General features: G+C 48.4%; 1 protein-coding gene across 1 annotated transcript in view; it reads left to right on the forward strand.

Moving 5' to 3' along the window:
- ZZEF1 (zinc finger ZZ-type and EF-hand domain containing 1) overlaps nt 1–15,906 on the forward strand; it is a 1,627,273-nt gene that overhangs the window by 1,377,392 nt on the left and 233,975 nt on the right. The gene's annotated exons all lie outside the window — the stretch shown is intronic.

The following is a 15,906-nucleotide window of genomic DNA, read 5'->3' on the forward strand; positions in this document are numbered from 1 at the left end:
AACATAATAAAGTGGAGTGGGTGTTGTATAGCGTTTAAGGTCCCAAATGAAATTTTTCCGATTCATGCCCTTATATATGTACAATTCACATTGCCCTTATATAGGTATAGAAATCATACCCATATTTAGACAGAGCCCATGCAGTCCAAATACAGGCATGGCTACTTCCACTAGTTCGAAAAAGCCACAACCATTTCTTGGAAAACTCGGCTTCAGCAGCCAGGGACAGCCCCTTTCTTGAATATTGCTTTGTCCTAGAAATCATGGCGTTTTCAAAGAACTACCATTCCCTTGGGGTTCTTTGGTGACGTTATTATGTCCGATTTTACGTCAAACCAGGCACCTTCAAGGTATAAATATTCCTACACTTGCCCTAGCAAACATACGGTGGTTTGGAGCAGTTCGACTATCTACTTGCCCGACGCAGCTCGCTACAGCAATTGCCGAAGGAAGCCGACCCTCTAGCTGACGCATTGACAGAGAGGCTGCCTTTCTCTCGCTGAGAATCCAGCTCCAGTGTTTCCAAACTCCCCTTGCGGGGTGTCGGAAAATTAAGTCCGGAGACTGAGATACCAGACCTCCTTCATTCTAAAAACCAAGGTATCGAGCTGATTAGACCCCAAGAGAAATCTTGGATAGATTCTTGGCAAATAAACTACACCTATGCTACACCATACTTCTTCCCTCGTACTAGACTTAGGTTAGGTACATTGGGGTAGGCGTATTTTAGAAGCACCAGTTGAGTACTTTTTAGCCTCTGTTATTTATGTATGTATTTATCTATGGTCTAGGAACCATACAATGTTTTTACAGTATTATTTTATAATACACTTCTTATTGTACGCCTTATACTTTGCAACCAGTATTACGATTGTAGCAGTTCATTTCTTTTGCATGAGAAAGAAGACTGTTCAATAAACACCTTTTTATTGAAAACGCCCGTCTCTCTATTTCTCTGCACCTCTGGTGAAACGAAGCATGCACGATTGACTGAGTAAAATATCTATCTATTGTTTCCACGACTCTGAAGATACGTTTTATCTTGGGGAAACAAAGTATCATGGTTATGCCGTTGTCAGAAACGAATCCCTTCTTGTGTATTCGAGAAAGTTTCTAGTGACCTCTGAGCTAGCTGGCACTCACAATTAAGTCTAATATATTCGATAGAGACCTAGTCGACCTCAGTCCTACATCACACCTATAGGATATATTATTCCAAAGCGCAGAGCCTATTGGGAATATAGGAACTACACTACAACAGAACATATCTGCCTCATGCCAAAAACCTTCAGTTGTCACCTACTAGATGAGTCTCCTGTGAAAGGACTTTTCTGGGTTGTGTCGCAACAGGTATTCACTTACCACCCATCTCTTTAGTTTATCCCCCAGGCCATTCACATTCCATAAGAGGATCTTCAGGGTCAAGCCTTGACAAGAGCCCGCTTGTGTCCTGCTCTCCTAGTAGCTTCTGACCCAATTCCTCTGTTTCCAGTCCTTTTCTGCCAGGACTCATGCTGTAACTCACATGCCCTCAAACAAACTCTCATCCCTCTTAACTCTCCCCTCCCCCATTCAATCACCTCGTGCTGTGGGCTTGATGCTACCCACCTTCTCAATTCCTGAGATGCCTGTCTCCCCAACTACATAACTATAACTGCACAACTATAACTGAACTTCAGACTTGTCTCTAAGTGAGAGCTGTGTTCTCCTGGTGACGGAGGGGGTGAGGCCTTCTGGACCACCAGTTGCCCTTTGCTGCTTGGGCCCGGGATTACTCCCAGCTTACTGGGCACTAAGTCACCTCAGTCCCCAGAGCTTGACCAGGCACCAACCCCGTCAGCCCAGTATGTCTACCGTTATAGGCGGTCACCTCAGGCTTCTCCCCTCGTCCCCGTTCTGTTAGAAGCCCTCTTATTTTCCCCTGGGCCTTCTGGAGATTGCACGAGTTCTGCCCATCTATTGCTCATGTGGTAAAGGGTAATTTTGCTGCAATGCCACCACCACCACCTTCGCGGTCTAAATCTCTGCTTGATCATTCATCTGGACTGCTTTGACCGATGGCGCAGTCTACATGGCGCCCTGGGTTTTCGCCAGCCATCTCTTCCCTGGGACTCTTTTGTGTCCGACATTGTAAAGCCTTTGCTCTCCAGCTATGTCTATGCCTCAGTAGCTATGTTTAAGAAGTGAGAGTGACCCTGATCTACCACCCTCAGTCTGGCTGGGATGAGGAGTGCATATTTCAAATTCAATGTCTTTAGTTGTCATTTCACCACCACAAACGTCTCCCTTTAGAATTGGACCGCTTGGGTATTATTTGGGAAAATGCTTACTGACCCATCATCTACCTGCCAAGGTCCATGTGTACGGGCATGCTGCAGGGTGTCATCCCTGCTGCGAAAATAAGAGTCAGACAACCATTGCCCACGGGGAGGGTCCCCGACGGGCCACCCAGTACTCTATGGGGCCCTTTACACCGTAAATAGCCTGGAGGTCTTTACCTCCATTACTTCCATGTATAGTTCCGTGCTGGGGCCCTCAGTCCATTCCGTAAACCAACCACTCGCACATTATTGCAGCTGGGCCAAACCTCTGCCTCCTCCACACTCTCCTGCAGATGCAGCACTGATTGCCGCAAGGACTGTATTTATTTCTCATGACTTTAACGATGGGCTGCAAGTGTTTCATGGCAGACTCCGTCTCACCCACTCTGTCAACCGCATTTTTATGGTGGGCCCAGAGAAGCCCAAGGTCACAAGTTCTATTTTGTTTTCCAATGCAGCCTTTGTGTCTGATCAGTGTCTCTTGGGGCCACCCGCCCTGCTTTACCCCTGGTGGTGAGCCAGATCGAGTCAATTTAGTTTGCACCATTGTGCACAGCATTGCCTTTAAGTCTGTTACTCCCTCAGCCCGGGGGATGCCAGATACTAAGGATCGCAGCCACCCCCTAGAAGGACCTACCACGAACCGCCTGACCCCACCATCCCCCAAGAGGCCGACTTCTCAATCCTCCGAGCTCCCGGACTACCACGCTAGCCAGCCCCTGTGAGGCAGCCACCCTCCAGCCGGCACGAGCGTCCCCAGCTCATCTCTTTCATCATTGGTGTGTGAGTTGCTCCATCTCCACCTCACCAGTGCCGTTGCCGCAGCCATCACAACTCGCTCTACTGAATCAGTAGGGGCAACCTTCCTGGCCTTCAGTCCTAGTCCTCGGAGCACTGTCCATTTGCCAGGGCTTGTCCACAACATAGGGCTCCCCTGTAATACAAGTGGAAGGGGGGGCACCATGTCACCATGGGGCACCCCCAGGCCCACAACCGCCGATTGCGTCCTCTCTTGGGCTCTCCGGGACTGCTGTAGCTGACCCTCCACATGTACAGGGTCAGCTCCCTGAATGCTCTGGGACCCAGGTAGCTTGCCAATGGCATGTTGTGCTCCCAGGCCAACTCTTTTCCACCCATGCTGAGGCCTCATGCATCCCTCAAGCATAGCACTCCTTGTAGCCTCGTCGTTGGGGCAAACTCTTTAGTGTCCCGCCCTAGTCCTCAGGTCACTGTCTGTGTTTCAGATCCTGTCTGCTTTGGATGCACTTGTAAGGTAGTTATGGTGGGGGGAGAATCCCCTTAACACCCGACTCCACAACTGACTCGGGTGTCCCCAGCTTCACGGCTGCCCCAGCCACCGTCGCTTTCTGTAATTCAGGGCCTCCGGTGGTTGTCCCCATCAATGCAGGATCTGCTGCCTTCAGAGGGCCGTAGCCCTGTATACTTACCAGACAGCTTCGGCCGACAGCAATTCACGTTGGGAGTCCTCTTCCCCTCTCACTCAGTGCGCTGCAGTCATTATACCTATATCCTTTGAGCACCGACATCACTAAATGATTACAGGCATCGCAATATTAAAACTCTCAAAGTTCTGGGTGGGGAAGGAAAGCTAATTACTACTACAAAGGAAGGCTCCTGTCTGGGCAGTTTTGGTTTTGGCACCAATAGAGGAGAGGTAGAATGTAATAATACTTACATAAATCATGTGTGTTCCACTTTTTCTTAAAGGTCGGAGTTTGACACTAAATTAGATTTCCTCTAATTAACAAAATATCAGAAGTGTGAAAGTTCTGTTTTGCTCATAGCCCAAGACACAATATTTGGTATTTAAAACATGGAGCTTACTCTGCAAAAGCACACTCGCTATAATCTTAGTTAAAAGCAGCACTTTAGGGTTCATTTTACTACAGAAACTTAAGCTAGTTTAACATTTATATTTAACTTCTGACCATATGCATCTGTTATGAAGTCTTGCAGGTCTAATATCCACTGTAGGCCTGCATGTCAAATGTGTTGGTCTTAACATGAACATATTGTGGCTGCGGTGTCCCTGGACTGCCTGGACATTTTTTAGCTGTATTTTAAATTACACAGATCTGTAGTGAAAGTCTACACTACTTTTTAAATTTGGCATTTGACTTTTACACCATATGTTCTGCTTGTACAGCTTTTGCACCATTTTACTCTGTACTTAGCAAAACGTCAAATGTGGCGATTAGCATTTTCCATTTAGTCACTATATTTTAGAGGTAGAACACAACCAGTGAGTGGTTAATCAGTAGCCTCTCCCTGCCCAAGCAGATGCCTCTATGTCCATATATACTTAAAATAAAATGTTCTGTAGAAAGGATGCATCTGTGTCCTGGTGGCAGCATGAACTTCTCCACTGAATCCTGTTGTGGTGTATCAGCCTCAAATCCTCAAGCAAGTTTGCAGATCTGGAGGAAACGTTTGTCTGTGCCAGCAATTTCAAGGTCATTGGGCAGCTAGTAATAGGCTCCCAAAGAGAGACGAGTGTTGTTCTTCGAGAGTTCCTCATCAGTCTGTGGTGATGATGGCTGTTCCCTAAAGGATCAAAAGGCCTGATTTAGAGTTTGGTGTACAGGGGACTCCTCCACAAACGTGACTGATATCCAGTCTACCTTCTTACAAGTGCCTTATATGCTATGGCACTGGTAATAAGGGAGACCGCATATCTGTCACATTTCTGGCACAGTACCCTTCCATCAAACTCTGAATTGGGCCTAAATCATTGCTCTGTGGCCGTGTGGGTGGTCGTAGGGCTATGAAATGATTGCACGGTCGTGACAAAGTAAGGTAATGAATCTTTTTATTTTGGTATTATCATTTATTTAAGGAAGATGTGGCTCAGAACTGCATAGGTTTCCAAATTAAAATAAAGTAGTTCAGTTATTCAAGGGGGGATTTTTAGTCCAAAACAAAAAAAAACAATAGAGGTCTCTCCTCGAGGTTGTGAAATGTAGTAATTGGGTGTCTTCTTATTCTGGTCTTTCCTTTCCTTGATTCTTGTACATGATTCTTGTAACCGGTGGCATGCAGAGAAGAGAAAAACAAAATATGAGGGGGTCAGTTCTATTCTAGTTTTTTCTGCCTGCTACCGTCACCAAAAGTTGTATAGTTGTGGAGTGGGTGTCAGAAAGTGCTTTAACACCAGTGTCTCTTAGTTCCCTAAACCTCCCCACCACCCCCACCAGAACGATCCCCTGAGGGGTAATTGTCTGATACCACGACCCTGCTCCAGGGCCGTGGCGATGGGACCCGGTGCGTCTTCTCCTCCCTTTTGCCCACCGGGTATGTGTGTTGCACACAAGGCTCTTCTGGTGTCTGGCTGCTCTGGTTCCTTCGTTTTGTGGTCTCCCATTACCCACTAACTACCATCTGCTCACCTTATCTTTTGTAGGGTTCTTTAGACTCATTTTGTCCATCATCCCCTTTTGTATCGCTCCATTCAGCATACGTCATTGGCTCCTCCTTTGCCTCGCTCCACCGCTAGACTACTGCCCATTTCCGGTGGGGACGGGTCTGGCGTATTCTTCTTTTCACACTTCCGGTCAGCCTCGTACCCGTCCTCGTTACACTCTACTACATGAGCAAGGAGGCCAAGGGAAGAATAACAGAAGGGTGCTGAGAAATGTACCATCCAGCTGTCTCTCCCTCCCAGTGACAATGCTATCAGGTTCAGTTATTGTTTCTGAGGTCTGAGTTTGATGGGTAAATCTTTGTTCCCACACTTTTCCAAAGAAGATCAGAAACTGCTCATGTCCTGTGGCCTGTATGATTGTGCCACTAAGACCAATAACTTTGTTCTATCAGTGCACCAGCAGTTGTAGCTCACATCTTCATACCTTGAGCAAGAGACAAACCGTTTGATCTCTCAATGGACAAAGTCTCAGAGCAGCACAAGACAGGCAAGAGCATTCATGAATAACTGTCTATCATTGTTTTCCATTTCGAGATGACAAGTTATTTTCCATTACCCGAGGCTTATTCAAGAAAGTTATGAAAACATATTGTGACCTGAAATTTTGGGTCTCTAAGAAGTGGGAGAAAGCTCACTGCCCATTAAACTTAGTTTTTCTGAATTTTTTATCATAATTTGTTTTTTTTATTTACAAAGTAAGAATCAACCATTATTATGCAACTTCTAAAGGAGAAATTACGTTATGTGAGCGATTTTTCAATGTCACATTTCTTCTCAAAATTCATCATACAATTAAATGTCAAATGGCTCCATTTAAAAGAATCTACTTTATCATCATAACATATTCTACCTCATGATTTTGACAAAACTGGCCAGTGTGTCCAGAAAAGTTCTGGTTTATTCAATTTCTATTACAGAGCTGACAGAAACAGACCTTATCCAGCAAACAATGCCATGCTCTCAATACATGAAGATGGTTGAATCTAATGTTCATCAGTTTGATTTTTCTTTGTCCTGTTTTAGTAGTTTGTACTGTTTTAAGATATCAGTGGCTACATAATAATTAAGGAAACAATGAAACTCTTTAATGCCCATGTATGCTATAACCCGAGTTTACTAATTTACAAAGCAAGAATCAGCTATTATTATGCAACTTCTAAAGAAGAAATTACAGTATGTGAGCAAATTTTCAAGGTCAAATTCCTTCTCAAAATTCATCATACAATTAAATGTCAAATGGCTCCATTTAAAATAATCTACTTTATCATCATAACATATTCTGGCTCATGATTTTGACAAAACTGGCCAGAGTGTCCAGAAAAGTTCTGGTTTATTCAATTTCTATTACAGAGCTGACAAAAACAGACCTTATCCAGCAAACAATGCCATGCTCTCAATACATGACGATGGTTGAATCTAATGTTCATCAGTTTGATTTTTCTTTGTCCTGTTTTAGTAGTTTATACTGTTTAAGATGTCAGTGGCTACATAATAATTAAGGAAATAATGAAACTCTTTAATGCTCATGTATGCTATAACCCGAGTTTACTAATTGTAGCCCTGAACAGATTTTTTAAACTTCATCATGGTAGTGTTCATATCATAATACATAGTTCTCAGATTTAAAATATTCAGCCCAGTTGTATAAAACTAAGTGAAACTAAGATTGCAGAGGAGTAGAATGGTCCTACTAGTCCTTCCGTTCGGGCTCAGGAGATCTCATCAGGTATGGCTCTCCGGTACTGGTGCAGGGAGGTTCTCCGGACACGCAAACAAGTGTATGTAGAAGCTGAGTGGGTGAGGAGGGTAGGCCCAGAAGTCCTGCTGGAACCCGGTGCTTGACCAGACCTTGATACATGGGTTAATAGAGGATTGGCCCAGTCTCCTGTGTCGACATGAGAAATTGGACCGTGCCCTTGGGAACCGGATGGTGGACCTCACTACAGATTTCAGACACTGCTGCTGCATCTCATAGTAACTGAAGGAGACGCAGGGATCGGCGGGTCGGTCTGGCAGGGCAAAACTATGAGGATGGACATTGAGCCCTGCTGAACACAGTGCACAAGATCAAACCAGGGGCGACTGAGGGTGGCCGATGGAGCCTCTCCAAAGGAACAGCACAGCAGGTCCTGCTCATCTCAGAACTCAGAACTTGAATGCCCTGGGAATCATGCTGAGTACATATTTGTCCCACCAACAAAGGTAGTGAGTCGTGTGTCCCCTAAACAGACATTTGCGCCCCTGCAGAGGGAGTGTACAGCAACACCCCACTCAGAGCAGTAACATAGGCCCAGATAAGTAGAACTTGCACACCCCTGAACAGACTGAATCTGAGGAGGGAGTCTGCTTTCCGGGGGCCTATGATTCTGACTCTAGGGGTGGGGCAGGGCACACCGAGTTATCGGAAACAGGGGGGTGGAGTGCCCACCACTGAATAGCACCCATTTTCACCCACGGGTGGGGGGGGGGGGGGGGGAGGGGGGGCGGGCAGAAACGTACTGGCTGACACCGGACCTGCAGAGGGCCATGGCCGGGCTGCTTCCCCTCCCAAGCCAAGCAGTTGACAGCTCCAATACAGCCAGGAAAGATCTGACATAGATTGCTAGCGGCTGAACTGCCACCTTTGGCATGAGGCTACCAGACCTAATAGTCGATCGCTCTGGGAACAATTTCATAGGGTCCAAGCCGCCTCTCTCCCCCTGCCCCCTCCCTCCCCAAGTTAGAGAAGGGGCATATAAGAAAATGACATCAAAGTATCAGGACAGCAGAACCCAGGATAGTGTTGTAAAAGTCAAGGAAGGTTCACATGCATTGGGAGATGCTCCTAAGATCGTCTACACTAAGAGGGGACCCTAGCCCCAAACGGAGATACATTTAGCTGCCTGCGTGTATTCAACCAATACCTCTAGCACTGATGCCCCGTCACATAGTCCTTTCTAGAAGAGCTGTTCTGGGGCATGAGAGAGGACAATTCACTCCTGAAGATTGACCTCACAGGGGAGATGCAAATCCCCGACTTGACCTAGCAGACATAGGGGACATGGAATCTCCTACGGAAAGAGAAAAAGTTGAAGACCTCAAACAGGCAATCCTCCTAACTAAGGATCAAAGCATTGACTTACAGAAACACCTGGAGGCCCTGGAAAATAGGTCCCGATGCCAGAACATCCGTACATGAGGGGTACCTGTGGGAGCTGAGACCTTTAATACTAAATGGTATGCATGACTGCTGTTCATCGCTAATGTGGATAAAGCAGATGGTACTTTAATTAAACTTGGCTGGACTCACAGGGTTGGAATTCCCTCAGCTCAGTGTGCCAAACCATCCAACACCATTGTGTGTGTCAGTGACTTAAAGCCAAAACAGGAGATCATAGCCCAAGCCAGGAAGAAGGGCTTCTTCACTTTTGAGGGGCTAAATGATGGCTTTCCCAAGACTTTATCGCAGTTCACACTGCAGAAGCTGAGATCCTTCACCCTTAACGTTTTGGGGGCCAAACTAATTTCTTACTGATAGAGGTCACCCCTTCAAGGTTATTTTCCAGTGGGAAGGCCAGACCCTCAAGCTGAGATCGGTCACTGTAGCCAGGTGTATATTAGGACTGAACAGATCTGACTAGCAGAAGCAGATCAGCCTGGCCATGGTCCCTGCGTGCTGCACTATCGTGCCTATCAGGTAGGGAATAAACAAACCCAGCGCAGCATAGAAGACTCAGGACCAGACTCCATGCTCCTAAACTTAGGAGACAACCTTCAAAAAAACGTAAGTTTCCTCTGAAAGACCACATGCTGAACCTCAGCAATTTTACTGTCCTGACAAGCTACGGGTAACAGCCATAGAGTAGAAGACACAGACCTGAGCCTAGAGACCGGGTGGGGGAGTGGGAACACCAGAAGGATGGGAAGGTGGCTCTGAACAGTTCCAGTCCGAGTGGAGACAAGAATATGTCTAGTTAAGATTATTTTACATAGGTTTCACATTGATTTTTTTGGTTGTACAAGACTGTTGGATCCGTCTGCCATTGAGAGCCGATATTCACAATGCACCTAAGGAGTGAAGATCCACTGGGAGATCAGGGATATATCTTACAGCAACACCAATGTACACAAAGGTCTCACCTTTGAAAATGTTAGTCTCCAAGTATGAGGCCTTAACCTCCCAGCAATAAACTTGGCAAATTTTCCTTACTGCCTGAGACGAAATGAAATATAGCTCTAATTCAAGAAACCCTCTTACTGAGGAAGGATGGCTGCTGACTCAGATTGAAGTGGTTCCGTATGCAAAGCTTATCATCGGACTGCGCCAGCAGTGGGGTGGGACAGCAATCCTATTGTTCAGCTCTTTCAGACAGTCACTCATGTAGAAAGAGTGAAGTAGAGGGTTGGTTCTCCAACTTCAGGAGGGCCCCCTTAGACTCACACTTGCCAATATATATGAACCAAACAAGGGTTAGGAAACCTTCATTACTAACATTAACCTAGAGACTTTATGCACCCTGAAAGAGAGGCGATCATTGAGGGAGAGTTAACCTTGGTGGTGGATAACTTGCTCAACATTGAGATCAGGGCAGTGTGGAGTAAACTCACAAAGGAGGGGGTAAGTGGTGAAGTTCACTTGGCCTGCTTGCTATCTGAAGAACCCAAAACCCTGACCAGAGGGACTAAATCTATTTCTCCTTCTCAAATAGACAGTGCGCATGCATGGATCACTTCCTGGTGTCCATCTCAATAGCATAAAGAATTACAAGTTTAGACATAGGCGATACTTTAATTTTTTTAATCACCCTAAATAACCCTAAGTGTGTCCATCTCGCAGTTGCTTGACACAGACAAAGCAAAGTATTTGCTCCTATGTACAAAACTGATACCTAGTTGAGGGAAATAAAAGAAGCCACGTGTTGCCTTACAAGTTGCGGGCCAGAATAAACAGAGACGGATTAACAGCAGCATGGGATAGTAAGGGTGAGAACCACACCAAACACGCTGACATAGCGCAGACATTCTGTGATTCCTGTGTCCAGTTCTATAACGCAGACTATAAACTGCCATGCAGTAGTGAGCTACCTGCAGCAGGCCACGGTTACTTCACTTTCTCAAGAGTACACAGACGTCCTATACCAACCTATAAAAATTGAAGAAGTCATATTTAGTATATTACAACTCAAAATTGAGAAAGCAATGAGACTTGATGGATATAAACCGCTGATTTATCAACTTTTCTGTCAGGAGATGGCCACCATTTTCACCAAAGTGCAGAATAGCTTTGCCGTAACGGGCTCAATCACAAGCGTAGTGCTAGACGACTCCAACTCATCTATACCAAAATAGAGGAAAGGCTTCTCTCTCTGCCCCTTTACAAACCCATGTTGTTAATTAACGTAGATGTCAAAATGTTTACTGGGATCCTGACGAGCTGCCTTAATGCTCTTGGACCTACCTTGGGAAGTTCTGGTCAAATACAAATTCCTTCCTAAATTCAGAACTTAGATCAACTGCAGCTATAAGTTCCCATCTGCAACAGTGAATGTAAATGGATTATATTTCCCCATCCTGTCCCTACAGAGGGGGGCCAGACAGGGTTGCCTATTCTCTCTGCTGCTTTTATCCTTATACATGGAACCACTAGCGTAGAAAATAAGTGTAGGAGGCAGGCTAAGTTTATGGTGCACACTTATTTAAGTGAAGTACCTTGCACTAATCCAGGCAAACCTTACGGTGGTTTTAGTGGTCTTAGACAACCATACAAAGCTCTGTAAATGGTAGGTGTGGAGAGCATCCTTCAGGCTTAGTCTAAAAGGAGAATCTCATAGAGACTACTAGCCGCAGATTCCTTAACGTAGAATTATCCCCAGGCGTGAGACTGGATCCGAAAAACTTTTTGCCACAGCATCCCTGTGCGCCAGGGGGAATGCACCACGCGACTACGCCCTGACGTAGTTCCTGACGCCTGCAAGGATACATAAGTCCCACCCCAGCGCGCCTATGTCAGTTTTTTCTCTTTTACGCGGGCAACGGGGATCCGGATTGTGTCCTGGCCTGTTTCGGGCCTTCTATTCTTTTACACGCTTTGGCGTTAAGTGGAACAGTGTGCGAATACCTTCGGGCTTCAAGACGTGTACCTGCTGTGCACGTCCCTTGTCGGCAACGGACCCTCACCCAATTGGCATGTGGTGCCTGGGTGAGCACCACGATTTGGAGAGTTGCAACGCCTGCCAGCACCCTAAGCCTAAGTCACGGCGGGAGCGCCGGATGAAGTTGCTGTTGGCACGCTTATCCAGGTCGGTGTCATCCCAGCGTCCGTCCACTGCCTCGGAGGCAAGGAGCCACCGGTTTCATCTGCGACATCATCTTTCGCCGCGTCCCCAAGGGTGTGGATCACCAGCTGGTACGTCCTTTTGTTTATATCCGAGGCCCTGTTCTCCTTCCACGGTGGGTGCCGCCCGCCCCCCCCCCGGATATGCACCCCCGCCTGTCGCCTTCCTACCTGCCGTTTCCCGGCACAGAGGCGACTAGGGCCTAAATGACAGCCTACGCTGTGGCACTGCAGGCTTCTTTGGCCATTCCTCCACCTCCTGAAATGTCCGCGGATCCTTTGCCTCGCGCGGGGACTTCCACGGAGTCGCCGGAGGTTTCGGCTTCAGGTCGTAGGAGGGTGGTGTCGTCGAGGTACGGTCCTTCGGGGCTCACCTCTTTGGCTGCTGGCATCCCTGCCTCGCCGCAAATCCCTACGGCTGCCTCACCAGAGATCGAGCCGGTGCCGTTTCGGCGCAGGGAGCCTTCCTTCTTGACTCCGGTGGAGTCGCGGGTGGAGCCGTCTCCTTTTTGAGCACCTCTCCCTCGCCGTTCTGGCGGCGATACCGCCTCATCCTCCTGGCGAGCACGTGGTGGCAAAAGTCAACACGGCGCCACGAGTACCCACTCCAGCACCGATCGACGTCGATCAGGCGCCGGTGGCGGACTCCACGGAGCCACGCCAGCGTCGGGTTCTTGATTAGTCCCCTGAGGTGTCTTTTTCTCCAGAGGTCTGCCATCTGTTGGTGTGTTCCTCCCCGGATACAGGGCACCGTATTATTGCCTTCTCACTGGCATCTTCCAGGGAGGGCTCCTCGCCGTCCCCATGACCTAAATCCTCCAACCCTTCTTTTTGTGTTTCGTGGATGGCTTTTCCACCTGCCTCTCTGCCTTCCACTGGGGCCCCTCAGGTTCCCCATTCATCTGTGGATCCCCCACTAATCCAGGGCTGGACATGGGGACGGGCGGCTCAGTCTGCAGCTGTTGCCCACGGAGGAATTACTTTCTTCTCCGGTGAGGGCTTTGTTCGGGCTATTTCCACAGCCGCTGGTATTCTGCGGATGGGTAAACCTGTTACTCCTTTTGGAAGTTCTCCACCAGGGCTCTGGTGGAAGGGAGTTGTTCCTTCCCTTTGAAGCGTCACTCCTCCCTTATGGGGGCGCCCTAACACGTGTGATCCGGTGCCTCAGGCGCTTCTGCAGCGACATTGCCCTGCTCCGCATGACCCTGTCTCTCTTTCTTTCCACCCTTCTACTCAAGGCTCTCTTCTGCAGAATGCCTTTCCGTGTCTGCCTGTGGTGTTGTTTCCAACGTCTTGGGAGGCCCGGTGGTTGGATTCATGGGAGCGTAATGTCTTAACTTCATATAGCGTCGCCTTGCGGGCGCTTAACACTTTGTGTGTGTTGACCAGGGCTACTTCCAGTCTGTGGGACTCTGTGGAGTCCCTGCTTTCTCATGTCTTTTATGAGGGTGCCCATGCTGATCTGCGGGCCATGTGTTGGATGGCAGGGAGTTGGCAGCATTTATTATTCGTGTGGCCTTGGATGTTGCCGATGCTTTTGGCCGTGCTATGGCCTCTTCTGTGGCTCTCCGTCGCCATGCTTGGCTGTTTTTCCTGAAAATATCAGGGAAGGTCTGGTTGACCTACCCTTTGATGGGGTCCTTCTGTTTAACACTCATGCAGACTCTGCCATTCAGCGTCTTCTAGCGGGCCTCCGTCCTCCTCCTCCTCCTCACCCATAGGCTGTTTTTTTGATCCTCAGGGACTTGCTGGGAGGTGTTATCCCACCTGCTCCTTGACTCTGGTATTTGGAGTGCACATTACACTTTCTGTGAGAGGTGCTGTGCCCTCTGGGTCCCTTGGTTGGCCCGCTTCTTTAGTTGGCTGCTGGTTCAGTCCCCCCCTTCCCCTCCCCCCCCCCACCACCATTTTTTGGCAAGAGTATACTTTTGGCTGCTTTCTAATCCTTTTGTGGTTTCTGCAGCAGGTTTATAGTTTCTTCCCTAAGAGTGGTTCCCATACTTTCTTGGGACGTATCCTACCCTAAGTGGGGTATTTGTAGCTATTGGATAGCCCTGTATTTCACAGGGAGGGTGTGGACTCCTCCTTGCAGGTTCCTCGCCCTTCCTGGTGTTGCTGTATGCCGCTGGTGCATTCTCTTGGGCAGCTGCGGCGTTGAGCTGCAGTGTTTTTGCCCGTTGTCTGCCGTTCAGCCTGGTCCTGTGTCTGGTTTTCCAGAAGGGTTATTTTCCTGTGTTGACTGCTTGGCTCGTCCTACTTGTTTCTCCTCTTTTTTTCCGGCTGGTTGCTTGTTGGCACCCAGCTGTGCCCGCCTGGACGTTGTGGTCTGGACGTTTAGTTTAATGACACTTGTCTGCGCCCAGCTGCGCTCGCCTGTTCTTCTGGTCTACGGCCAGGGCCTTGGAGTGGGGCCTGGCGCCACTGCTTCTTGTTTTGCGGGAGTCTTGTGGGAATATATATTTCTTCTCCCATCTGCCTTATTGCTGAGGCGCTGTTCTGTCTGGCCTGTTGACTTCCAGCTGGGATGGATTCGCCTGCCCTCTTCACTGGGTGTGTTCCCGGTGGAGGGCTCTTGTCCTCGTTTCTACTCTTTTCCTTGGAGTCTCTGGGTTGCTCTTCTTCCTTAGTACTCCTCTATGTTTTCTGTACCCGGGGCTTCCTGTGGAGGTCCCTGGTACATTGGCTGTTGATCTCCTTTCGTATTGCCTTTACCTGGGGCTTCCGGTGGAGGTCCCTGGTACATTGGCTGCTGGCCTCCTTTCGTATTGCCTGTACCTGGGGCTTCTGGTGGAGGTCCCTGGTACATTGGCTGCTGGCCTCCTTTCGTATTGACTGTACCTGGGGCTTCCGGTGGAGGTCCCTGGTACATTGGCTGCTGGCCTCTTTTCGTATTGCCCTTCCTTCTCCTGCTTGGTGAGGGCTGGGCTGCCTCTTGTTGTTATGACACATCCCCTGTAGGACGGTGTTCTCTGCAATGCTGAGGTTCTAGTCTGCTTAGGGGGGGACTGGGCTCTTCCCCCTGTCCCTTTGGCTCATCCCCTGTTGGGGAGGACTGGGCTATTTTCCCTGTCCCAGTGATTGTCCCCTGTTGGGATCGTGGCTTCGCCTGAGCTGGAGAGGTCCTCTCACAGACCCTCCTTCCCCTTGGGTATGGCTAGGGTATCTATTCTACGTTAAGGAATCTGCGGCTAGTAGTATCTATCAGATGTACAAGTTACTTACCTTCGGTAACAGTGTATCTGGTAGAGACGATTCTAGCCGCAGATTCCTTCACGGTCCGCCCTTCCTCACCGTTCTGTGAAGACCTTTGGCTTGGTCTTCTCCACTTGCCTCCTGCTGGGTGGCTGTGTCTTCGGTGAGGGCATTCTTTCGCTCTTTTTGGATGGGAGGATGGGTTTATAGGTACCCCTGTGTCCCTCTGCTCTGGTTGCTCCAGGATCGGGGCTTGCCTTCACTCTCTTCCCTCCCTCCCTCCCTTCCTTTCCCCCTTTTGTTCCTAGGGGTCCTGACCCCTCCACTAACCGCTGGGTTGAGGTCATCTTGCCGTGCCTTTGCCCCTTTTTTCTTGGGGGGTTGTCGCACTCTGTGCTGGGGTTCCCTTGGAGGTTTGTCGTACCTGTTTGTGTTGGAACTGTTTCCCCTTTGTTATTCTTGGGGTTGTAGTCCTGCTACATGTTGTCATGACATTTTGCTTTGTTCCTTGTCTCTGGGGTGGGTGGTGGAGGGGGGAAATAGGGTGGGAACTGTCTACATACTGGCAGGGTGGCTGCTCAGGGCTGTGATCTGTTCTTTCTTCTTTCCCTACTTTTGGGTACTGCAGTGTTGACGCT

The sequence above is a fragment of the Lissotriton helveticus genome, chromosome 3_1, assembly GCF_964261635.1.
Source record: "Lissotriton helveticus chromosome 3_1, aLisHel1.1, whole genome shotgun sequence".
Classification (NCBI taxonomy): domain Eukaryota; kingdom Metazoa; phylum Chordata; class Amphibia; order Caudata; family Salamandridae; genus Lissotriton; species Lissotriton helveticus.